The sequence below is a fragment of the Parasteatoda tepidariorum genome, chromosome 11, assembly GCF_982258835.1.
Source record: "Parasteatoda tepidariorum strain Cologne lab strain chromosome 11, Ptep-v5.0, whole genome shotgun sequence".
NCBI classification, from domain to species: Eukaryota; Metazoa; Arthropoda; class Arachnida; order Araneae; family Theridiidae; genus Parasteatoda; species Parasteatoda tepidariorum.
The window spans coordinates 81,420,844-81,430,037 of NC_141765.1; the positions used below are offsets into that span (position 1 = coordinate 81,420,844).

The following is a 9,194-nucleotide window of genomic DNA, read 5'->3' on the forward strand; positions in this document are numbered from 1 at the left end:
AATTAGTGCAGACAATATTTTAAATTACGAAATAAGACACAAAAACGTACTTTCTCTGAGTAAACAAACCTTTTTTTGATGGATTTGGATTGTTGCCTCACAAAATATATGGGATAGCCACGATCTGGGAAATATGGTCCTAATAGTTTGATCAGAAGAGCAATCCAAAGTTACAATTGAAAACTAGAAGAACAATTGAAAACTAAACATGAGAAGGCCATTTCGATTTTTCCGAATAGCCTCCTTCAATTCCGATAGGGTACAACATAGGGTTTACCAATAAGACTGAAAGGTTCTTCATCGCGTTGCAGAGTCAGCGCCATCTGCTTTATCATTGTTGAACGATACCCAGTAGCTAATCGTGTATGGGTGACTTTCAGATTGTCTTGCTTACTTCATCACTAATCAATTTCTTTGGGAAAACTAGAGAGGAAACTTATTTTCAGACTCATCCTTTTATAGAAGAACTTTTGAATTCACATATTATTAAATTATTTCAAGTGATCTAATTTTAAATTACCAAATGAGATCTAAATCAACTAAATAGTTTTTGAGTAATAAAATTTCAAAAACTATATTTTTTAAAATTTTATTATTCAGAAACTGTTTCTGGCTAATATCTTGATTAAACTATTGCTAACATATTTTCTAGATCCGAATATGTACCAACAAAAGGAAATTCAATTCAAATAAGTACGTTTTTGTAACTTAAAGTGTCCGCAAAAAACTAAATCTCAAACCATTCAGATTTTATTTTAATTTGTAAGACTCTGAGGCAGCTCTTATTCAATTTTTATACCACAAATTCCTGATAATATTCCCAAAAGCAATAAGATTTTATCATATTTATGCATAGATCATATAGAAGATTAAAAACAGAAAATTATTAATTAAAATTATATTGTATCTTTATAAGGTTCCGTCAGTTTACTCATTGCTTTTGCTTATATAAATTTATTTGCTGTTATTAAGTTTTAAGCGCTGCAAACAAACAATTTGTTTATTTGTTCGATAGATATTTTTAAAATATTATTATGAAGTAAATTAAAGTGACCAGAAGTTTTACTCATATGAAATAAACAATTTTAAAAAGATCATTAAGAAGCATGTCGGATGATTCTAAAAATATATGTTAAAAATGGTAATTATAAAACACCTAGTACAGAGTGAAGGATACAGGATAAAATTTCAAAACATTCCAAATAGAAAAATGCCTTCTTTTAATTTAACCTTTAGTAACTCTTATATTTTAAAACCAATTCTGAGTTTTAAAAATATTTCAACAGATTTGGCACCAATAGTAATTTTATTGAAGGAAGTTTATTTAATTAATTCTCAGAATACAAACAACAACAAAGATAATATAACACTTCCTGACAAAAATTTAAAGAAAAAACAAAAACAATTATTGATACAAGCTTTAAAATTATTTTGTGAAAGTGAAATCAGTTGAAAAAATTATATTTAAGTTTCCTGAAAACTATATTAAAATAAAAGCAGTTAATAATCATTAAATGCTTTCTGTTAGTTCAAAATCTTCTCAAGCGATAATTCAAGCTTCAGTCTTAAGCGATGGAATTGAATAAATGAAGAAAAAAAATTTCAGACTATTAGAGAAAAGCCAATTTTGTTAGTTTCAAGCTGCCGAATAAGCTTTGATTTTTTTATTTAAATATACTCATTTCAATGAGCACTTTAGTCGAGCTTAATTGATAGGGTATTGCTTAAGTAAAATAAGTTCAATCTATTTTTTAAGTTAAAACAGTATAATTTTCGAATGTTGAAAAAGAAACTGCGTACTTTTTAAATTTTCTGATTAGCTTAAGGAGGAAATATCTTTCAATTAGATGTACAATAAATGTCTATCGTTGTATAATGCAAACAAAATTAGTTTGATTGTTAATTTAATTAAAACGCTAAAATGAATGATTTATTTAATTATCTTGACGGAAATGACGTGTCTTCTAAACTTCAAAGTTTTTCGAATCTATAATTTATTTCCCATTTTTATTCTCGTTTTCACAAATTAAATCACCATCAAGTGTAAAATGTAAAGTGTACAAAAAAAACTTTAATAATTTTTATTGCAATGATCGGATTTTCGTGAACTAAAAACCAATCTTAATGGTTTAAGGTATTGATCTCAACTATTCTAATTAATTAGTGCTAACTATTAAGTTACGGAATCACCTAGAAAAACTTACTTTCTTTGAATAAACAAATCTTTATTTCGACAAGTTTGGATTCTTGACCATTAAAATATGGTTAAGAATCTAGCCCATAATCCAGAAAATATGGTCCCCATAGTTTAATAAGAAGAACTGTCGAAAGCGTGGCACCCTCGATGTTAATTTTACTTTTTGAGTATTTTGCCATATTTTGAGAATTTTTTAAGTCAATCAGAAAATGTTGAAGACAATTAAAAAATTCGTCTAATTAAAGATTATTTCATGTAGAAAATGTCTTACGAGGGTTGTAAATTAAATAGTGGCAACTTAACCTTGAAACTCACAAAAGGGCGCGCATGCGTAAATAGGGTATGGGTGCGGTGAGGTGGCGCTGTTGTCGATGTGTAGAGTGCAAAAAACAGTCGATTTGCTTACAAGGGGAGTTGTTGCGTGGCGTTAAAGAGAGGGGTTTCGTTTCCATCGCTCTAAAGCATGTTGTGAAAAGGCTTAATGACGAAAAAAGACGAGATGCTTGAATCCATCGTGCTACTGTCCTATATGGTAAAGCATTTGCTCCAAAGGCTTCCACTAATCCTCGATAGCATTCTGTTGCATTTTTGCCACGGGCAACCTCGATTGTAAGCCACGACCGCTGATCACCTTTTGAAAACATGCCTTAGAGCGATGGAAACGAAACTCCTCACTTTAACGCCACACAACAACTACCCTTCTAAGCTAATCGACTTTTTTTTGCACTCTACACATCGACAACAGCCCCACCTCACAGCTCCCATATCTAATTTGCGCATGCCCGTCCTTCTGTGAGTTTAAAGGTTAAGTTGCCACTATTTAATTTACAACCCTCGTATAATAGTTCTTTATTAGCGGATGAATCTTGAAAAATGAAATTGATTTTTGATTTGAAAAAATGACTTTTTCAAAATTTTATATGTTAGATACTAGTTGTCCGATTTCGTCTGTCTATTACGTTTACATATTACGATCATATTTAACATAGCTTAAAATAATGTAAAAATTCGCAATTCTTATATTTCACAAAAATGTTCAACTAGTGTTATTAAATTAGATGATAAAAAGTTAAGGAAAATTACTTTTTGCGTGTAAATCACTTTAAATAAGCTTGTTTTATAATTGTAAGCAGAAAAAGTTCATGGTGATTCACCAAAAGGAGTAATTAACGGACAGTTTTTTTTTAAAGAATCAGACAAATCAAAATGCTTCACGTTTTTTATTTTCTCAAAATTTTCAGGATATGTTCTTTATATAAAATTATTAGCAAGAAAATATTTTTCTCAAGGTTTTTGGAGAGCCGAACAGAAGGCCTTCTGGAGTTTTGAGAAAAACACATCTAATTACTCGTGGCAATCCTTTTTGTAAAACGAAAAAACCATGGCCCTGACCATTATTATGCGTTTTACTACTTCCACACTAACTATTAAGACATAAAACTTTGCACTAGACCATTGCATCGAAGGTCAAAGTTCATTAAAAAATCTTGGTAATGAGGCTATTTTCTTAGGCTTTGAACATCAAAATCTACTTTTGCTAACATATGTATATATCTCGGTAAATACATACTAATGATTAGTACCTTAAAAGTAACAAATGTGTGGTATACATTTGGCGTGACCTTAAAATTGACCTTAAAACAGCTAGAAACTGAAATTTTGCACAACTTTCTAAGTCATTAACTGCCAATACGAGACAATAATGAAATAAAATTATGATTTGGACACAACTATGAATATTTGAAGTTAACACTCTCCTCCGAGATGAGTCTCTATCTAGAGTTTACTGTTGTTATTGTTGTTGTAGTTCATTTACGCCGCACTAGAGCTGCACAATGGGCTATTGGCGACGGTCAGGGAAACATCCCTAAGGATGATCCGAAGACATGCCATCACAATTTTGATCCTCTGCAGAGGGGATGACACCCTCGCTTCGGTAGCCCAACGACCTGCACGCGAAGTCGAGCACTTTACGGTAGCACAGTTTGACGAGGACCAATGTCGCACACACTCGGTTCCTACGCAGACTGATCCAAGTGGTCACCCACCCTCACACTGACCGCAGCCAGTGATGCTTGACTTCGGTGATCTGCTGGGAACCGTTTCTTAACGATTAGTTCACTGCGGGACCTAGAGTTTACTGAGGGGCCAACAATGCATTACATATATCTCAACGAAGGATATAATGCTTCCGATATAATTTCTTTCCCTGAATTAAATCAAGTCGATACTAATAATTAAGAAGTTATTTCAGTTTTACATGGAAACAGAGAAAAATCTGACTCATACATATTTGTGTGTTTGACACCAAGCAAGTGAGGTATTAATTCCAATTATTTTTTAAGCAATCGATGCGAACAATAGTTCACTTATAGCTTAAAAGTTATAACCGTTTTAAGTCGGTTAATATAAAAAAGTACAAAACTGTATTTTTAATACGCAAATCGTGGTTGAAAGCTTACAAAAACGGTGAAAATGTATTTTTCGATAAAACTTATTGCAATTTGATTTAGTTGTTTATCCTTAATAAAGCTCGAAAAATCTTAAGTTATTTTGTAACAAAGCTTTATAAAGCATTTTTACTTCATTGATTTCTTCACTCTTTTTGGATAATCTTGTATAACATATGGTATAAAACGCTTCATTTTTAATATCACAATGAAAACAATTTACATCATCCTTAAAATCATAAATATTTTTCAGGTATTCGAAGCATTTCTTCAAAGTTCATTTAAAGTTCTAAATAAACTTTTTCAACAAGTAAATATATATATATATATATATATATATATATATATATATATATATATATATATATATATATATATATATATATATATATATATATATATATATATATATATATTATAGCTAATTTGATCAAATCCACTCTTTATATGATTTTGAAAATCACGATTTGCTGTAAAAGAGTTCAAATCCCTACTGACGGTGAATTGAAATTTCTCCATATTTGCCTGTCTGTTTTGATCCAAATTTTATTTATTATTTTAAACTTATTTTATTCATTATAAAAATCACGCTTTGCTGTTCGATTGCAATATTTTAAGATTTGGGAGACTACCTTATGTTTTACATGCACCGAAAGATAGTGCCAAATCGAGTAAATATACAGCATCAGTTTATTTGTGGAAAATAAATGAAAAAGGATTGAAAGCATATTTAGAATTTTCCCTTCCCGTCTTCACCTCTTCTACTGCTGAGTTCGGTCGGGAGAGCTTCTTAATGCCCCTTACGCTAAAGAATTTTGGTCTCATTTTAGCTAAGTGTTGCAGAAGAATTTTGGTCCCTATCTCATATTGGCTAAGTGTTGCAGAAAATCAACTTTTCTAGAGATTTTGAAAATGGCCGACTTCGCAACTGAATGTCGTAATTAAGTGTTAAAAAAAACTTTACCTTATTCTTAAAAAAAAGTATATTCTTTAATATAACACCTCTTCTCTCTAAGAAAATGACTTTTTTTGACTAAACTAACCTGATACAAACTGATAAAATTAAAAAAATATTGATGTTATTAAAAAATAAAATAAAAACATCAGAGGGAGTGAAAAAATATGCTTAAATAATCGAAGAAGGATATAATAAAATTATGTATTATAATGAATAATTTGATATAATCTTTAGTTTGTGGGGATTTTTCTTTTACATTTGCTTATAATACAGTTTTAAAAGCTTAAATTTGAAATTGAGGATAAATTAAATTGAATGATTGTGATTATTAAGATATTTTAAGGGAATAAAGCACGTGCTAAAAGCTCCCATATAGAGTAAATAAAAAAAGTTCTAACTCTAAAAATTGTTAAAATATCTTATGTGGGGTATGTGAAGTTCCTCCTTTAACAAATTGTTCTTTACAACTTAATGCAGAACGGTAAAAGAGCCATATTAAGATTATTTTTCTCTAAAATTAGTGCATTAAATTTCCTCTATGGAAATAATTAGGAAAAATGGAAGGGGGAAAATTTACTTGCGCAAACCGTCTACCTGTCGCGCGGTTTCATTTTTTGGACAAAAATCATGCCACAACCCTCACTCTGCCTATTATTAAACTCTATGCGCAAAACAGACATTGCAAATAAGGATATTAAAAAGTGTAATCCTCAAGTAGGTTTTCATGCAACACTTTTTTCTGCAAGAGAATTTGAATGACAAAAATAGACAAATTATAAAACATCATTCTTTGGAAGAAATCTTTCCATAAAAAAAAATTACGCAGATACAAAAATGTGTGAAGTGTTGAGAAGATGCAATAAAATGTAATTGAAAAAAAAAAAGAAAATACTTTAATTGATTACAAATAGTACTTTTTAATCAATTTCATCAATCTCTTAAAACAATTTTTTTAACACTTTAAAGTAGAAATTAGATTTATAATGCAGAATATATATATATGTTACGGCGAATGACCGAAATAGGTGGTTGTTGACTTTCACCGGTGAATGTCGACAAACACCAAATACGTCGATGAAAGATTTCATTACATTCTTGTACATTCGGACCCTCACAAACAATCACATAGTCGCTTTGGTGAATGTCCCAAATATTTGTTATATCCAATTTTATATTAATTTATTCGTTCATATTATTATATTTATTTGATATATTTATATTTATTCTGTATTTTAATACTTAGTGACGATAGATTAGAAGAAACATCAGTGTTTGGAGTATCGGGCAAATATATACCGAGAAATGGCACTTGACCTTAAAAAAACATCAGTGTAGGGTGTTCCGGGCGAATGTATACCGGGCAGTGGCACTTAACCTTAAAAAAACATCAGTGTTGGGTATACCGGGCAAATGTATACCGGGCAGTGGTCCTTAACCTTATAAAAACATCAGTGTAGAGTATACCGAGCCACTTAAGGTTAAGTGCCACTGCCCGGTATGCATTTGCCCGATATACCCTACACTGATGTTTTTTTAAGGTCAAGTGCCATTGCTTGGTATATATTTGTCCGATACTCAAAACACTGATGTTTCTTCTGATCTATCGTCAGTAAGTATTAAAATATCGAATAAATGTAATTATATCCACGAATAAATTCATATCAAATCAAATGTAATAAATATTTCGGACATTCACCAAAGCGACTATGTGATTGTTGACATTCACCGGTGAAAGTCAGAAATAAGGGTATTTAGCAAATATTTCGGACATACACCAAGCGACTACGTGAAGGTTGACATTCACCGGTGAATGTCGACATTTTCGAGACTTCGGTCATTCACCGTAACATATATATGTTATCATGAATGACCGAAATCAAGAGAATATCGACTTTCACCGGCGAATGTCAACAATCACATATCCGCTTTGGTGAATGTCCGAAATATTTGTTATATCCCATTTGATATTAATTTATTCGTTGATATTTATTCGTTATTTTAATATCTGCTGAGGATAGATTGGAAGAAACATCAGTATTCGGAGTACCGGGCAAATGTATACTAAGCAGTGGCACTAAACATTAGTGTAGGGTATACCGGCACTTAACTAGATATATTTCGGACATTTACCAAAGCGACTATGTGATTCTCAACATTCACCGGTGGAAGGAAACAACTACTATATCTCATTTCTATATCAAATATCTTATTTACATAATTTCAGTATAAAAAGTTTTTCTCTAGATTTCTAATTACCTATTTAGAATGTTCAATAAGACACCTCTATATTTAATGCTATTTTATTTTTCCCCACAGGTGTTTTCTGTATTAATAATTACGAACATCAAGTGTTTGAAAGAAAAGATTTTGAAAGGAGCTTTGTTACTCTTAGTGAGTAGAAAACAATTGTGCATGTTATATCATAATTACCGGCTTCATTAAACTTTGATATGTAAATTACCATTTTGATTTGCCTAAAACTGTGTATAATGTATGTGAATAAATATTGTGATAAGAACGTGAATAAATATTTCAAAGCAAGCTGTTTCATTATTCTAGAACTATTAACTTTAGAATTTTAACAAATTAAAACATTTTCTGAATAAATCCATAAACATGAATTCAATTTCAATACAATTAAATTTGGCTAAAATATAGATAAACCAAACCCAAGCCATCAAAACAACAAGCTGGAACATACAGGAATTTGTTTTATACCCGTCGTTGAACAGCCGACCCAATTCTGGGGTTTACGACTACTAATGCTCAACTACGTAGCCTTGTAATTTTGAACCCAATTCAGAAAACAAGGGAACTCCTGGATCAAGAAGTGGGAGAAATTTGCCTCCGTGGGGAACTTTTTGATGGAACTAATCAGCATTTGCGTTGCATGGAGAGGAAAACCACGAGAAAATCTCACAGTTAGCCTGACGGCAAGGGGACTCTAATCCATGATCAGTCTACCCGTGAGGATATTTCACTTCAGCACTGTGGTCGGTGCAAGTCGAATGCGGAATTTGTATAGACCAGCCATCGCTGGGATTTGAACCCGGTTCACCTCATTGGAAATCGAATGCTCTATCCCCTGAGCCACTACGGCTTCAAGGTTAATGCGAAATGGAAAAAATATTTTATGTGCATGTTACTGGCCAAGTGACTGCCAGCGCCACCAAAAAAAACTAAAGGAAAATATAGTAATATAGGAATTTAGTTGGAAGAATCTCCACATTTGCCTGCCAGGTGGCCAAGCGACAAGCTCGCCTGACTGCGAAGACAACGACTGCGGGTTCGAATCCCACCCAGGACATGGGTGTTTATCTCTGTGTGTTGTCCTCTATTGCGTATGATGTGTGACTGCGGCCCACCCTATGAACGGGTATCTGTGGCGTGGGTAATGTTGCTCGCCTCGGTGACTTTGGTGGCAAGGTGCTCACCTGGCAACGCAACATGAACAACACTTCCAGCACTTTCCATGGTGAAGTTCAGTGTCCAAAGAAAAACCTTTAAAATCAAATTGCGGTGCTTCTACCATTTTCAGGAGTCGGCCATATTGGGTTTTCCTACAATCAACAAAAATGACTATTACTGT

The 9,194-nt window shown here is 32.1% G+C and overlaps 1 protein-coding gene across 2 annotated transcripts in view; it reads left to right on the forward strand.

Annotated features, from left to right (window-relative positions):
- Positions 1 to 8,146, forward strand: part of LOC107446327 (prolactin-releasing peptide receptor) — a 210,639-nt gene extending 202,493 nt beyond the window's left edge. For both annotated transcript variants that reach the window (XM_071187661.2, XM_016060944.4), the window contains one exon: positions 7,922 to 8,146. The gene's annotated coding sequence lies outside the window, so the exon portion shown is untranslated. The remainder of the gene's footprint in view (positions 1 to 7,921) is intronic.
- Positions 8,147 to 9,194: the final 1,048 nt, after the last annotated feature.